This window comes from Aphelocoma coerulescens, chromosome 1 (genome assembly GCF_041296385.1).
Source record: "Aphelocoma coerulescens isolate FSJ_1873_10779 chromosome 1, UR_Acoe_1.0, whole genome shotgun sequence".
NCBI classification, from domain to species: Eukaryota; Metazoa; Chordata; class Aves; order Passeriformes; family Corvidae; genus Aphelocoma; species Aphelocoma coerulescens.
Window position 1 is genome coordinate 79,670,813 of NC_091013.1, and position 16,800 is coordinate 79,687,612.

General features: G+C 40.7%; 1 long non-coding RNA gene across 1 annotated transcript; it reads right to left on the reverse strand.

The window, feature by feature from the left end:
- Positions 1–764: 764 nt before the first annotated feature.
- On the reverse strand, positions 765–14,697 carry LOC138119142 (uncharacterized). The gene is made up of 4 exons (XR_011155400.1): positions 14,598–14,697; positions 12,540–12,668; positions 6,626–6,739; positions 765–3,471 (listed from the first exon to the last, which is right to left on the reverse strand). It is a non-coding gene; the product is annotated as an uncharacterized lncRNA (long non-coding RNA).
- Positions 14,698–16,800: the final 2,103 nt, after the last annotated feature.

Genomic DNA, 16,800 nt, shown 5'->3' on the forward strand with positions numbered 1-16,800 from the left:
TTGCCAGATTTCAGAAGCTTAATCCAGTTGCCCGCATCTGGGTATCTTGTGACATTGGGGTGATTTAACACATTCTACCTGGCCTGCAACTGCCAGCCTTAAAGGATATGGGCATCTGTGTACATTGTAAATACCCCATGGCACCTCAAAGTCACCAGGTAAATATACACATCATAGATTTCTCAAGCTGATAAAATAAAGAGACAGGTCAGCAGTGAGCCATGAGAGTGACTTTGGTTGCTGTGTCCACAATTGTACAAGTTACACATCTGAGCTCTCTCGCTGAGCTGAGGAGTCTGAACAAATGCAACACTGACTAAAGGCACATGCCAAAAATAATAGAGCTAGTGGGAGATATTCATCACTGCAAGCTTAAAGCCAGTTTCAGTAAATGTTCTTTTGTTTTCACTCATTAATTTAACCATATAGCCAGTTAATATCTAGTGCAAATACAGGCTATAGCCATCATTTGCCATGGAGGAATTTGGGGCAAGGCATCTGGGGACAAGTCCATCTTCTCAGTGATATAATTCTAAAATGTTGTTTTAGAAATTATTTTTCCCTTGTCAGCAAAGAGCAGTGAACTAATAGCTGTGTTAAAAGAGTAGCTGCATGTTTCTGAAAAATTAAATAGCCAACCCTCAAGCTAATGAAGCAGCTTAGTGATGTACTGCAAAAGGTGCAAACAGCAGCAGGGGAAGCTTTCAGAAACTGAATCCCAAGGAGAATAGGCCAACACGACATTATCTGTCCGCTTAGAGCCTCAAAGCTTTTATTTCTCTGGAAAAAATAAAACAGAACTCAGAGCAAATAGGTATATCATGAATTGAGATTTTGTTCTCTCAAACGGGGGTTGACATTGTCATCAGAGCTTGCTCATGGGATTACAGTGGGGCAACAACTTGTTCTTAATTTTATTTTTAATTTTACATTTATTTTTACCTTTACCTTTATTTTTGCTTTAATTAAGCATGGAAAAGAAGCAAATAAGACATTTTAACCTGTGATAGTATAAACAAAAAGTCATTGTGGAAGTTTTATAAAGAAAAATCAATATAAATCTACACAATAATGAAGTGAATTAATACAACAACTAAAGACCATCAAGTTGAATAACTGCAGACAACTGACTTTATTAATTATGAAAAGATCTGAAAATTCCATAGTTTGGAGTTGGACTCTTAGCAAATTACAGTCTTCCTTGTCTCACTTGAGAATTTTAGCAGAAATGCAAGAGCCTGTTTTCCTACTCAGACTGATCTGTCTGCAATGATACCTTTAGTCAAAGTATTGCCTTGGAAAACAAATGTCTTTAGAGATATATATGGAATATTTTCCCACGACAACTACTAATCACCCACATGATGTGCCACTATTAAAGAGGAAATCCAGTCCTGTCCCAATTAAAGATCATTTCAGGGTTAATATTATATTCCAAGCCTTTCACGTAGTACCAAGGCCAGAGAGAAACAGATTATGGACCCTTTGTGCATGTGGGAAACTCCCGTGAGAGACTCTGTTTATGTTTTATGCATATTTTTTATGTCATTAGCTCTCTAATCAGTTTACAAACAAACACTCCTAACACAATTCATTCTCACAAAACAGAAGCATTTAATAATACAGGATATTTCTATTCTGTTCCTAGATCTGGGATAATAGCCTTTAATTATGTCATTTCCTGCTTTGAAATCTTTTAAGTAGTATCACTGTGGGTACACTCACCTTGAAATGCAGACTTCTATTAGAGTTTTCATGCCTTGAGAGGCCTCCCAGAAACAGAGACTAGACAGGAGTAAGGAAATAAAGGTAGTTATTTATTTGAAAGGCCTTCAAAGGTACACCCTGGGCAGGCAGGTGCTACTGCCAAGATGGACCCCAAGATGGATGACAGGTCACGAGTTCTTCTCACTTTTATAGGTTTGGTTCATTTGCATATCAGGGTTAATTCTCCAATTAAAGCTTAAGTTTAATGATGTAATTCCCCTCCACTTGCTCCCCCCTCAAAGGCTTTTGGTTTATACTTTTTGGGCCTAGGACGGTCTGGGTGTCCTTGGAGAGCAGGCCTGGGGAGGCTTTGTTATGTCTACCTAGCACGAGAGAGCAGAAGTTAACAGGCTACAAGAAACTTCAGAGTTACACACTAAGCAGTACAGAATTTGAAAAATATAAAAGTTACAATCTAAGGCATCAGTTTGAGCAGAAACATGAATATTGTGGCAGCTGTACAGTGTGATACCTATGAAGCGTATGAGGCAGGAGTACTACACAATACAATCTAAAAGTCTGTGCATATGTGTGTGTGTGTGTCTGTGTGTTTCTGTGTTTGAAATCCCAACAGTATATGAAAGAATATGGGAAAGATTGGCCTAGTTATATCTAACATTACTTGTACTTGCAAGAATGCTATAAAAAGGTACTGCCTCTTAAATCATAGCCAGGGCCATACCAAGAGGGCTACCCAGCCTGGCACCATGCCTGTAAAAAGCCAGTGAGTAGGCACAACAGGAATATAAAACCAGGACAAATACCAAGTTATCCTTCCCCTGGTGTGTCCTCCCACTTCAGTTTGGAGACTTTTCAGAGCAAGAGGTTTCTGCTGTTCCTTTGTGCTTTAAGGCAGTGGAGAGGGAAGTCTTCTTTCATTCCTGAGTATGTTTTCACTCAAATCCCAATCACTTCTTGTTCTTTTTATGCCATTTATATTTTTATATATCTACAATAGTCATCTCTATTCCAAACTAAAAGCTACTTGTCAATTCGATCTCTTTTTATAGCCATGCTATTTTAAAGCCCTGATTATACTTGCCATCCTTCTCTGATTAGCTTACACTGGCATATGCAGAAGCAAATTATGCTTTTGATAGCCTTGTGGTTAACACACTGATAAGGTTGTCCATAACTGAGAAATCAACCCCACACACATATCCCAGTTCCCACGTGGTTTCCAAGGCAGAGATTTACAGAGACTTGAGTAAGAATGATAGGAAAAATAGTCCTTAATTTCTCCCTTGCTCAGTCATTCCCTTCCAAAAAGACTTATCCAAGATCCATGGTCAGGTCCTTGACCCCTCCCCACCCAAAATGTCCAGATATAGAAATTTTTGTTTCTATTGATCAGAATTGCCAAAACTGTAAGACTTGAGAAAGAAACTCGTAAAACCAACATCAAGAGCAAAAGACAGTGGCAGGTTTGGCAACCAGTGTGCCATCCTGCCAGCCAGAGGCACTCTCAGTTTGAAAGCAGAGGTCAGTACTAATTCATTCCATTTCAAAGGCTTGCTGGTCTTTTCTTCCTTGTCAAAGTGAATATGTTTGTGCTTGACCAGTCTAGTCATGGCTCACGTGATGTGAACAGTGGGCAAACCTTGAAGTCCTCTCTTTGTGCAATTGCCTCGATCCATTGTCCCTTCCATGTGTTACGTCTTTGGAAAAAGAGACACGCTGGGAAAGCACAGCAGCATCCAATTCCTGAGGGCACATAAAATGGCAACGATTACCGGTTTAAGTAAATATAGCAACAGTGGTGGCAATGCAATCTATTCCTATAGTGAATAAAATTTAACATCCACTTTCAGACACTTCCTGTTATCCATCAATTACTGCATCAGCAGGAAATAGCATACTCAGGAGGAGCCACCTGGGTAATTGCACGGCAGGTAGTTAAAGGAGTAGGCAAGTCAGATGGTTAAAATTTAAAGGAGATCAAACAATTTCTGTTTGAAAATCTCAGATTTTAGTGAGGACCATGTTATTAAAAATTTTAAAAAATTATTTCTGCTTCTCAGTCAGAATTTATGTAGCACATAGCTGCATGAAAACAGGAAGAAGAAAGATCAGCTGGATCTGTTCTGTCAGTTCCAATATCAGGCTCTTATCTGTAGACCTTTTCTTGAAGCACAACAGTGAGTCACTGATAGCAAAGTGATGGTATTTCCCATTATTTCCCTTTTGCAGCTATTTCTGGCTGATATTAAGTTTTATCCTGACACTTTTTGACATTTTTTAATCAATTTAACCATCTTAAATATTTGTTTAGGTTCCTATTGAATGAAAAGAATAAATATGTATTTCAACCACAGCCTGAGATTAATTCTTTGCTGGTCTTACACAGAAGACAGTGCAATTCTGTAGTGGATTTAGTGACATCCACTAGCTGATGTGGTTAGATGGATAAAACTCCCAGTGGGCATCATACTAGGAAGCCCTTTATTGAACAGATAAGTTCTTCCCATCCAATATAAAAGCAAAACAAGGAAGAAAAATCTAAGACAGAGTACCAATATAAATTTGAGAAAGCAACACTAAGAGAGAAGTATCAATTTCCTTTTCAATAAAATGATGGCTGTTGCAGCTAGGAAAGGAAGATGTGATAGGTTCTGGCTACTCAGGTTGCACAACCTAATACCCAGAGAAACTGGTATCATACCTGGACATCAAATGTCCTGCTGTCTCCTACGCAAACTTTAAGTGTGCCAAAAATGCTATTATTTTCAAGGAAGTCAAAGAATGGCTACTTCCCAAAGATCCTACTTCCCAGAACATGCTGTCTTCTGCCAAACCCCACATAACTACAACTCTGACTTGGTGAATTTAATTTTGACTTAATTTTTAAGGGAGTTTCAAAGGGAGTTCTGTGCTTACTGTGTTTAGAACAATGCAAGAGGGAGTTCTTCTAACCCTGGGACAAAAAAATAATGCAGAGAAAAAGAAAGGAAATGGATCTGTACAACCAAAATTCAAATAGTAAATGACAAAAGCACCTCCTTGGCCCCCATCACATTCTCTGTCTTATGTCTGATGTTCATCTAAAAAAAAATTTGTTAATAAAGCTTCTTATGAAATTTCTTCTAGATATTTTTAAAATAGAAATTGTTAGGTACATTCAAGTAATGACTGTCAGACCTCCTTACATAATAGTAATAAAAATATTTATATTGCCCATCATTTACATATATATTTTACCCAATATAATCACTCCTAGCAACTATTTGAATTTCAGGCTATTTTCTCTAGCATGATAATTTCCCCCAAGTTACTCACTTTGCTACTTCCTTTTCTGATGGTTCCTTCTCTGTTTTCACTGAAGCTTTAAAAGCTGTGCAGTCCATCAGCTTCTGGCTGTTTGCATCAGCAAAAACCTTAGTTCATTTCCCACAGTTAAGGCCAGGTAACATCTTCTGTGCTTTTGCATAATATTTTCATATTAGCAATGTTAATATTGCTCTAGCTGTGTTCTTCCTTCACGGATATTAAATGAATGCTCAGAAATTCCTATTGTGTGGTAGGTCTGAGGAATCCATTAATCCCACTTAAAAGCCATATTACAAAGAGGATGCACAGAGCACACTGTGGAGAAAGGGACCTAAGGTTCTGACAGCAACACACTGTTACGTATACCTTCCCTATACAGGTATAGTATGGCTTCCCTTATCCAAATTCCAGTAGCTGCATCAGTGCATTAGACAATGCCTTGTAGTGTTTAAGCACAGAGAACTTGTGCAGTATTTTATGCTTTTAAGTGATGAAAAGGGAAAAAAAAAAAGGGAGCAGGCCTTGCTTGGCCTTCTTGAACCTGCTCACTTTGAAGCACACAGTGTGGTTGCTTGTCCTGGCCAGGAGCTCTCCTTCAGTGCTCAGCAGATTCTCTATCTCATGCAGCTGTTCCTTCAGGCACAGCCCATTGTGGACGACCATGGAGCCACCATGTTGAGGACATGAAAACTACTTGCAGGACTCCTTTTACTTCTATCCTGATGTATTTCTCCCGGGTAAGGAAACTTCAAAGTGAAGAAAATTGTGTTACCCGTTTTGAATACTTCCCTACTTCACTCAGATGGACTAAGAAAAAAATTATCCCAGTAGATAAAAATGTGTCCCAGAGTGAAATTCTGGCCCAGGAAAAGCCATGGGCAAAATCTCACCACATTCAATCTGACACATGGTTCTATTCTGGACTTTATATACATGGTAAATGGAAATTTAATTATACCTTTATGCACTGCTACAATCCACTATTTATCTGCTCTGAACTATTGACCTTCTTCTGTCATGCCTCAAGCATCAAGGGGCTGTTTGTTCGATTTAATTGCCCACAGGCAAGTAAGTCCGATGTGTTCTTCTTCACCTTGATGATGCGAGTGCTGTTAATTGAGAGTGATTACAGCACAAACCATGTTACTGGGGGAGCTGGAAAAGTCAGGCCAATATGTGTAGTTCTGAGGGATGATGAGAATCTTTCAGCTTTTAAGGAATCGATGCAAGTTGAAAAGCTGAAAGGTATGGCTCTGTTCAGGAAGTGAACATACGGTGATCACACTCCTGGAAGGGAGGCAAGGAGATGCCCTTCATGTCCAGCTAGACATGTCCTTTGTGCATTTCCCTAAAGACATGTCTTTTCTTCATGATACCCTTATTAAGGAGTGACAAGGTAGTGTTGTTTTTCACAAATGAATGTTTGCATTCGGCAGCATGCTCCCGAATTTCTGTTTTATCAGGTTGCAAGTAATTACCATGCGTCACATCACCTGGAGTGCCATTATGCAAATTTGCATATGGCTTGAATACTCTGCTTAGGCAAATATTTATCATCCTTTAAAGCTTCTCTTGGAAAAGAATGTCATACCTTCTGTTCTCTCTTATCACTTCACATGTACCATGATTCAATAAGAATTCACAGCTGAAGGGAAGGTCTGTGGAGAAAAGGCTTGGTGCCTGCAGAGAAATTTCTTTCAGAATTCTGGAAGAATAAGACAAAGGGAAAAATTGTAAGTAAATAGCATATAAAAAGAAACATATATCTTGATGGTCCACCTTGTTCAGAAGTAATTTTATTCTCTTGTCCCAGGTTCTATTCTGTATACTCTTCCCCTGAGCCTGACTTGAAGGGTTCAGTAATCACTGCAGGAATGTTATTACAGTGAAAGTCTTTCTCTCCTCAAGGTTGCTGGAAAGTTTGCTACCATCCCTCATTTGCTCTCTTACTGAATGTTCATAGAATAAAATACATAATAAAAAGTCTGTAAGAATAATGAGCAAGAAAAATATGCTCTTAATCAGGTTTCCTTGTGAGGTATTAAGGATTATCTGCCTAAAAAGTGAATGAGGACTAGCAATGATACTTCTGCCCAAAAATTAAGCTGGTACACTATTGCCTCATTTAAATTTCTGGACCACAACTGTAATTTAGAGATCCAAGCAAGCCACACTGACAAATGCAAGTACGAACTTGGTTTTGACGGAAAGAAAAGGAGCAAGATAAGAGCGTTCTCTGCTATAGAATTTTGGGTTTAGGCAAGTGTCAAACCTCACTTGAGACCCAGGCATTTATAAACTCCCAGTCTTGGCTTTTTCAGAAAAAAAATGGAGGAGGGAGTTTCTCAGGGAGACAGAACAGACAGTAGACACAGACTAGGCCTGCTTGGTGTTCCGTCTCCATGCATGGTGCTTGTGGGGTCTGGAAAGCATCAGAAAAACTTTCCATTCCACAGGGATGAGCTGCTACATCTGGAACTGGAGTCTTGTAAACATTCCTGTTGATTGGGCAGAGAAAGACCAGATGTTGTTGTGGTGAATGTTTGTTGCATTCACCACTGTTTCATCCAGCTAGACGTCATTTCACCCATCCAGAATAAACAAATTGCTGCAGGCCTTGTCTATCTGCTCTTCTTCCAGGTGTTGGCACTTTTCATGAGGTCTCAGAAGGCAGCAGCACAGCACCATTGCATCAGTTGAGTACCCTAAACCCCCTTGTCATTGGAGGACCCCACTCACATTGTGGAGCTGAAATGCCTGTTCTGTTTATTTGCACAAGCTGAATATATGACAGGTATTTTTTTCCCCAGTCTTCCTTACTCTTTCTTAGAGAGCACTACAAAAGATACATGTTGCCTTCCCAAAGACACGGCATAATAGCATCTGATTATCGGAGGACCAGCAATCAAGAAACGGGAAGAAAATAGAGCTTTTTATTTTAAATTATAAAAAAGAAACTAGCTTGACTTTATGTAAGTCAGGCTGATCTGGTACAAAAATCGGTAGATAAACCAGGGAAGGGTATTTTGCCACATAAGAAGGAAACTTAAAATCCCTTGAGTGCCCAGCAGTCTTGATTCTGTCAGCTGAAGAAAGAGATACATAGATGTACACATCCAGGTAACAATTTGAGATGCCTTGGAAGAAAAGGTGGTGGTAAAATCTTTGCTAAGCAGAAATTAGTAAAATAACGATTTGTTCTTTTTCTTACCTGTTTTTTCCTTAATTGTCTTCTTTGTCATGTGAAATTTACAACCCAAGTTGAACCAGAACATAGCAGTACATGGTTAATGGCTCACATAAATCAGGTAAATTAGCTATTTTTACCATTTTTCTTCCTGAAAGCTTTAAGACCAATTTGTGTTGCCCTCTCAGTTGAAAGAAAAATGTCTGTGCCTTTGTGTGTTGATAATGTGGGAGCTGCAGGAACTGTTGTATTAAACTAGCTGTTTCTTAACATACGATTTTTTTTAAAACTGTCCATGTTCACCTGCTTTAGAACTACTCAGTCCTGCCTCCTCTTAGTACTGGGATATGTTCAGAGCTATACCCTCAGTATAAAAGAACTTTAAAACGATATCATACTCTTAAGTCTCTAACTACAATCTCTATGAAAATGCTACAAAACACTTTCAAGCATGGTGTAGTGGGTTGGGTTTGAAACCGGGCAGAAACACTAATTTAGTGTAGTGGTTTGGTCCAAAATACTCATTACTGTTTATCTTCTGTGAGATAAGAATTATGAGAAATGCAAAGCAGGCACCAAACTTGAAAGAATATAAAGAAGTTTATTAACAGACCTAAAAGAAGGAAAAGGGAAAAAAAAATTATACCATACCTTCAGAACTCTCCTCCTCCCCCCACCTTCCTCCCTTCTCCCACTGACAATGTAACAAGACAATCCTTGAGATGTTCAGTCTGTTTACCACTTCCATAATAATCTTGTTCAGTTCATTTAGGAAGAGGAGTCTCTCTTGCCCATGCAACGGAGAAACTATCACAACAAGACAGCCGCCCGGGTTGGTTCTCTGCTCGCATCATGTGAGAGTCCTCCTCCCACGACTTGCAGCTTTTCCCACAACTGCTTTCGAGGGTCCAATCTTGAGCCAATGGGGTGCAATTTAAAGGTTGAGCTGTTCAGAAACAAAAGTTCTCTTCACCCATCTCTGGGAGCATCTTCATCTCTAAGAACAGAGGTCCTCCTCCTTCCCTGGGAGCAAAGGGTCCTCCTCATTTTCATCTCTAGAACTGTCTCTGGAAGCATCTCTAGGAACTGAGGTTTTCTCCTTTCCATTTGGAGCAAAAGTCCTCATAGCTTCCATCTCTCCCTGTCCAAACTTCTCATGAAATTACAGCTGCGTCAGCATCTGCCTATCTCAGCGCAGGTGCTTTTGCTCACAAGTTCAATGCTCCACCCCCCATATCTTCATAAAATTACAACGGGATACTCTGATATATCATAGCTTCACAACAGAATTTCAGCTTTAAGCATCTCCTCTTTCTTCTCCCTCAGGTTTTCAGCTCTTCACAGCACAAAAAGGGTTAATCTCACCTCAGCCTTGCAGCTGGAATTTCACTTATCGCTGGTGGCTGGTGGCTACATGATCCCTGCTGGACAACAGAGCAGCTTCAGCTGAATCTTGGCCGCACCGGAGAGGGGGAGCCGAGCTGCTCCATCTGCAGGTAGCAGGGCTAGGGGGCGGGGGGATGGGGGGGGAGGTGTTCCGTGGGTATAACAGAGCCCATCGGCTCCAGGATGGCCATGGCCTGGCCCGGCCTGGCCTGAGCAGGGCCTGGGCTGGGCCCACCGGGCCCCCGTACAGGGCCCCACAGCCACCTGTCCCAGTGCTGGAAGTGAGAGAGAGACCTGCCCAGGGTCTGTCTATTCTTAAGTGTGGATCACAGAGGTGGTCAAAATTTTAAGTGGCTTAAGAAATTGTCCATATTCAAACTGGCCACTGATAGGTTCTGTCAGGTCATAGAAGAGCTGTAAGCAGCTCTTTGCAAGAAAATCACTTTTCTTTGCAAGAAAATCACTGCTTTGCTAACCCATGACACATGGCAAAGTATTATTGTTTCCTTCATTTTGGAGATGCCTAGTTTCAGAAACCTTAAAAAGACCCTGGTTTTCAGAGAGAAGACACTGACCTTGATATCACAAGGGACAATATCTTCCTTTGGTTTTAGTTGCTGAGTGATTTGACCATGATCATACAAAATAAATCAATATTATCTTTTAGACTACTAAATGTTCATGATCAAACCAGGACCTGAACCCTGACTAGAGAGTGGCAAATAACTATTATAATCACTGAACAGCCTTTCATTTTACACTGGAGTTAAACTGCTAAATCTTAGTTAAAGCAAATCCTGCTTTGCTTTTTGTACTCCATGCCCTTCATTTACTTCAGATGGCTTGAAAGTCTAGTTGGTAAACAATGCTCTGAGGAACAGAAGTTACCTTGTCCAGCCCAGAAGTAACTAACATGTGGTATGGATCATCAGGGCAATGCACTTGCAGGGACAGCCTGAGTATTCCTGCATCCAACAAACCCCCTACATAGATTTTCCCACTTACTGCTTCAAAGCATATAACATTTTGCTTCACTTAGCACTTCTGATGTTATTCCAATAATGTTGAATGGACTTGAGCAGCAAGGAAGAAATTTTAATGATGTCATAAATACAGCTGGCAGAATATTGCACTTTCCCAGTAGAGACAATAGGGGTGTTTTGTGATACAGCTGAAGAGCTAATGCTGTCCATAGGTTTGGTAACCACTGTGAGAGCGTAACACTTCAGCTAGCTCAATAGCATTCCTTGCAGCCAAAGAGAAAGGACTGAGGCTTTGGAGTCCCCCCAGCCTGCTCATCTGCTGGCAAGCTCTCCCCACTACAAACTGCATAAATCACAGATGAACAGCAAGAATGGGTACCCAGGGTGGGTAATCTGTGAACTTCTGCAGGAGGTTTAAATACATCATATGTACAAAAAAAAGACCTAGCCTCTGCAGGGCACCAAGGCTGATATTCCTATGACACTCTTTCTCCAGGAGCATGAAGGCAAGCATTCCCCAAAGATGAGAGCTGGAATGCAAAGTTGTTGTACTGTCACACTGTGTACCCCCCAGCACAGACAAAGCTGCTATGCAGCTCTTGTTTTGGTATCAGTTTATCGTTTCATCATTCTTGGAAGGTTGGCTGCTGTATCAGGTGCAATTTCTCTTGACAGACAGAAACACAGTTATGAAACACCACCTATCACCATCACGTACTCTCAATTAAGAGAACTGGGCCTGGGGGCAATAATAAGTCTGGAATTATTTCACAACTTGATTTTACTCCAGGAAATAAATATTCCATTCTGCTATTCTTTTGTTCTTCATGAAAATGTGGATTTTCATTTCAAAATTAACAGAATAAAGAAGACAATCAGTTTCACAGTATAAAGCTAAATTGCTAATGTGTTGCACTTTTACATTTTGCAGCATGCCAGTGATCTTTACTGTTGGGAACTGGATTACATAGCATATACTTAATAAATAAATTTCCATGAATCTAAATTCCTTGTTTCATTCCACCTTCTACTTAATTTCTCTGAATAAATTAACTCTTGTTCACTCAAGCAAAAGTGGTTGTAAAGCACATAGCATGTTTATGAGACCGCATTGTACACATTCAAAGCTCCTCCTTCCCTTTCTCTTTCCTCCCCTCCACACACATGACTCCGGAGGAGAAAACAATGTTCCACCACAAAAGTTGTTGAAAGGACATAAACTTTAAAGGAAAAGTGAGTATGGACATGCAACTTTGGGATATAATGTTTCAGATTCACCATCAAGCTCCAGTCTAGGACTATCCAACCTTTTGCCAGGTAAACCACAATTTTCAACCACTTCTCTCTGTACTGCGGAAAACACTTTATCTTCAAGCTTTCCCTAATATTCAGTGAAGAGCCATCATCTAAACATAGAAGACCCATTTACTTCCATCCACTGACTGTCAGTGACACCCTAAGCATCTGCTGGGCCTTTGATCTGATGAGCAGGCAGAACAAGGGAGCTTCCTTAGCAATGAAGAGTGGCCATTTATCAACAGTGAACATATTAAATAGAAATGCATGTAAAAATAATACAATTAATGTTTTCAGAAGACAAGATTCCTGTCAATCTCTGATTATCAAAATATTGTCCAGCCTTACCCATGGGCAAAGCACTGGAGTAGAACTGTGCTGCCAACATCTGCGTCTTTGCATGATGCCAACATGCAGAACCATGCTCTGAGAGGCAACAAGCAGGCCCATGACCAACCCCCGAGGCTCTCAGATGCAGAGGCACTTGGGGAGCACAAGCCTGCTACATGGGATCCTGTTGAGCTATTTTGAAAACAGCTGAAGGTAGTGCAGGCATTGGTTGCCAAGCATTTCTGTTTGGTTTGCCAGCTACTCATATGCTTACTGGAAGGTGCACACCATTAAACACATCCTCATAGCCTCTATATTCCCACCTGGTGTTCCTGTATTTCGAGTTGCCCAAAGCTGATTTGTCCAATCTAGGCCACTATTCCTCTTCTTTTTTGACCTGGGACATCCTCCAAGCTGACACAGAGTAACTGGCTGATATTTCTCCTTGATGTCTGAAAAGTGAAAATGGACCATGGGAGACTGGTTAATGCAAACAACAGGGCAGAGATTATGGGATGTAATCTCTGTTTGAGCCTTGTAATAAAGTCAGGTTCCTGTTAACTTCAGAAAGGCAACAGAAATTTCTACAGAAGAGTAGTGCTAACTGGTTCTGGCGGCTCTTCCTAGTAAGGACACTCAAGCCTTGTACGAGACAAGGCATCTCTGGTGTGCTACTACAGCAAAATATTTCTCATCCTTCAGAACCCAGGAAAAATATTTAGTGCTGGGCTAGCTCAGACAAATATGATTTTCATTGTGTGAGACAGCATTTTGAAATTAATTTCTGCACTGAATTAGATTGTTTATGAATACTAAAATCTATGGGAAGAAGAATGCCTCTGCTAAAAATGGGAAATGCCACTAAAACTGTTGGCATTTTCAATAGAAATGAAAGTATTCCATTTGCTGAAAGAAAATCAATTTTAACCTGACAAATGGATGCTGTGTTCTTGTGACTTACTCACTTATGAAATGTAGGCTCCAATTTTCACCTTTCTGTTTTCATCATCAGATTTGTTAGTTAAATAATAAAAAGTAAGATTTGGTCTGAGAAGTTATTTACCTGTGTTAAAAAAAAATCATATTTTCTGAAGGGAATTGTCCTGCATCAGTCGCTTTAAGAAGCATTGACCAGAGCATGTGGCACGTGTGGTGTGTCCATGCACATCTCCACGCAGATGCACCCCTTTTTTTCCTTAGGACCCAAATAAAATCTCCAATTCTTAGAAAAACAGGCTTTAACTTCCGTTGCATGAGGCTCCCAGCAGTGTCTCTCCACCTCACTGCAGCAGATTTACTGCTTGTGCTAAGCTTTGCTGTTCTGCAGTATGTATGCACTTGCAAAGTTAATTCTGACTACTGAGAGACTACCGGAGCCCCAATTTAAGCATGGGAAATATAGCTGGAATTGGAAATGCTTCTGAAAGCACAGTGAACTCCTGAAGTGTGCCTGCTGTTTCTTCAAATTACATCTGCCTGGGAGATGCAACGTTATATGCTTTGGGATTTGTTTTATTTGGCTTCTTGTTTGTGTAAGGCTAAAAGCATAAGCAAAATCAAATCTAAGTAACTGAAAAGTTCAACTGTGAAATAATAAGCAAAGGAGAAACATTTCTTTCTCTTTGTCTCCCAGTGGAGGGTTATTGCAATCCAGATAATCATTTTCTTAACTTCTTCACTCTTCTTTGCACAAAGAGAGCAAGCACAGGCTTCACGAGATACAACCTCTCTCCTGCCCCAGAAGAAAAAATAAAAGAAAGAGCCCCTCTTTCCTCTAAACCCAAAAGCTACAGGAAGCACTTTGTATTCGGATTTGCCCTTGGCTTTTTCAAAGAGGATTTTGTCAATTTAAATTCTCTTCATGCCCCTCCATAGTTAACTTCTGTTTTCTCAAGCTACCCACTCACCATTAGCATGATGGGAATATTTTTCAAATGTCAGCCTTTACCCTGAGTCACCACACTCCCAAAGCATCTTGACTGTGGCGCTGGATGCAGAACACAGAGTGTTTTGATGAGGTTCCATCTTAAAAATCTGATATGGGCAACAGTTTTTACATTGTCTCATAATGCAAAAACAAAATGAAAGACTGAAATTAATAGGCTATGGAGAATTGCATCAGCTGCATGAGAGATAAGCTGGCACTGCAGAGTGCTATATTTAACCTTCAGGCTCTGGAAGCATGGAAGCATGCTGACCACCGACAGCAGAGCTAATGGTTATTTTTGTACTGCTGTTTATCATCACTGCTCACAGTGTTTAGGTGCAATAGTTTATAATACATCAAAGGCTTAAACTGAGAGAATGGATTAGTGAATTAGGAAGCAGGTGATAATAGCCTGGAGTTCTACAGCAAGACAGTAAAAATGTTTAGTACATACCTGCCTCCCTCCTTCAGCCTGACCAGCTGTGGTCTCCGGTTGTGACAGCTCCAAGATAGAGCTTGTTTCAAATGTACATCCATGGGATAACACAGGAACACATTGCTTTTCACAGTTGTGGCACTTAAGCAGGAAGTGATAGAGATTTGTCAGAGTCATGAGAAGGCAGAACATTGTAGAGGAGGTCATATGGATTACTGTCAACACTTTCGCAAGCATGTAACATGCTGCTCCCCACTGAACAGACACCATTTTGTGAGGCTGGAAGAAAGAAAAAATAACAGCACCATCTCAGAGCCACAGTCTGAGAAAAAAAGTAAAGTGTTATTAACAAAACAAAACTAACACAGGCTGTGCTAAAAAAGGACTTTCTTAGGTCATATCAGCAAGACAGAACATGCCAAAGGTTGCAGATGAGGCTTATCTCTCTATACAAGATAACTGCAGAGGTTCACAGATCCATGAAGTATGTCCCTTGTCAGTGCTGGGGACCTAAGAATGACTAGTAAAGACTATTCATTTCTGCTTTATACTGCTTTTTTTTTTCAGACCAAAGCCACCTTTCTAAAGAATATACTTAAAATCATACAGATTAATTCAAGTTTTCTTACTCAAACGCCTCACATGATAAACGAGTGTTGTTCATTGGTTTGAAAAATCTTTTCCTGAGAAGCAAAACATTCAGTTTATAAATTACACAGCTGAAACCACACATTTGACAACTGACCTTGCAGGATCTTAAAATCACAGAATCACATACGCTGGATAGTAACACTGGGAGTCATCGATCCAAACCTCCTGCGCAAACCAGGGATAGCTCCTATGCAGATCAGGTTGTCTGGGGTCTTGGGCAGCTGAGTTCTGACTACCTCCAAGGATGGGGATTCACAACCTCTCTGGGCAGTCTGTGACAGTGCTTTACCACTATTGCTGCACAGATTTTCTCTTCTCCTTAACGCAACTCATGTCTGTTCCCCACAGTCTCTCATAGAACCCCTCCGCAGACAGTCCGGTTTCTATGCATTCAGTGGTTAGGTGTTTAGACACTGAATAAGATTTCCTTGAGTCTTCTCCAGGCTACAAAGTTTTTGCTCTTGCAGCCTCTCCTTACATAAGATGCTACTGTCCCTTCATTATTTTCATGGTCCCTCCTGTTACGATCTGGTTTAAACCCAGAGAAGCAAAGAAAGCTAAGTCTCTGCATAAACTGGAAAGAATGTAGAAGGTTCAAAATATTCCCAGAAACAAGATTAAAACCAAACGAGGTTAGATGTTGATGCCAAAAATTGGATGTATTTTATTTAATAGGAGAGACGCAAAGAAGAAAGAAAGAAAGAAAGAAAGAAAGAAAGAAAGAAAGAAAGAAAGAAAGAAAGAAAGAAAGAAAGAAAGAAAGAAAGAAAGAAAGAAAAAAAGAAAGAAAGAAAGAAAGAAAGAAAGAAAGAGAAAAGAAGAGAGAAGAGAAGAGAAGAGAAGAGAAGAGAAGAGAAGAGAAGAGAAGAGAAGAGAAGAGAAGAGAAGAGAAGAGAAGAGAAGAGAAGAGAAGAGAAGAGAAGAGAAGAGAAGAGAAGAGAAGAGAAGAAGAAAAGAAGAAAAGAAAAGAAAAGAAAAGAAAAGAAAAGAAAAGAAAAGAAAAGAAAAGAAAAGAAAAGAAAAGAAAAGAAAAGAAAAGAAAAGAAAAGAAAAGAAAAGAAAAGAAAAGAAAAGAAAAGAAAAAAAAAAGAAAAGAAAAGAAAAGAAAAGAAGTGTGCGTGGGGGTTGGGGGGACAGGGAGAGGTGACAGGGGTTAGGTGGAACCCCATCACCCATCCGAGGGTCCCAATGCCGTCTCGTTGCTCCCCTCCATCTGCTCTGCTGGTGCTGAGGGTCCCCTGTTGCCGTTGTGGCCATGCCACCACGCGCTGTGCCAGGCCGCCCCACGGCAGAGTACAGAGTCCCATGGATTAATATATGCTTTGGGCCAGGTGGGAACCCCCACGTGTCTCCCCTTGCAGGGGCCAGCTTGACACACTGTCCCTTGCAACACTGGGGGTCTGTTGCATCATCTCTGGTGCAGGGTCTGGGGACCCCTTTGAGGGGGCCCCTGTGATGGGCCATGTCACCCCCTCCTGCTGTGGATAAGCTTCCCCCCCCCCCGGTGAGGACCCCTCAGCCGGGCTCCTCTGCACAGTGGAGGATGGGCAGTCACTGTGCCTCTGACCAG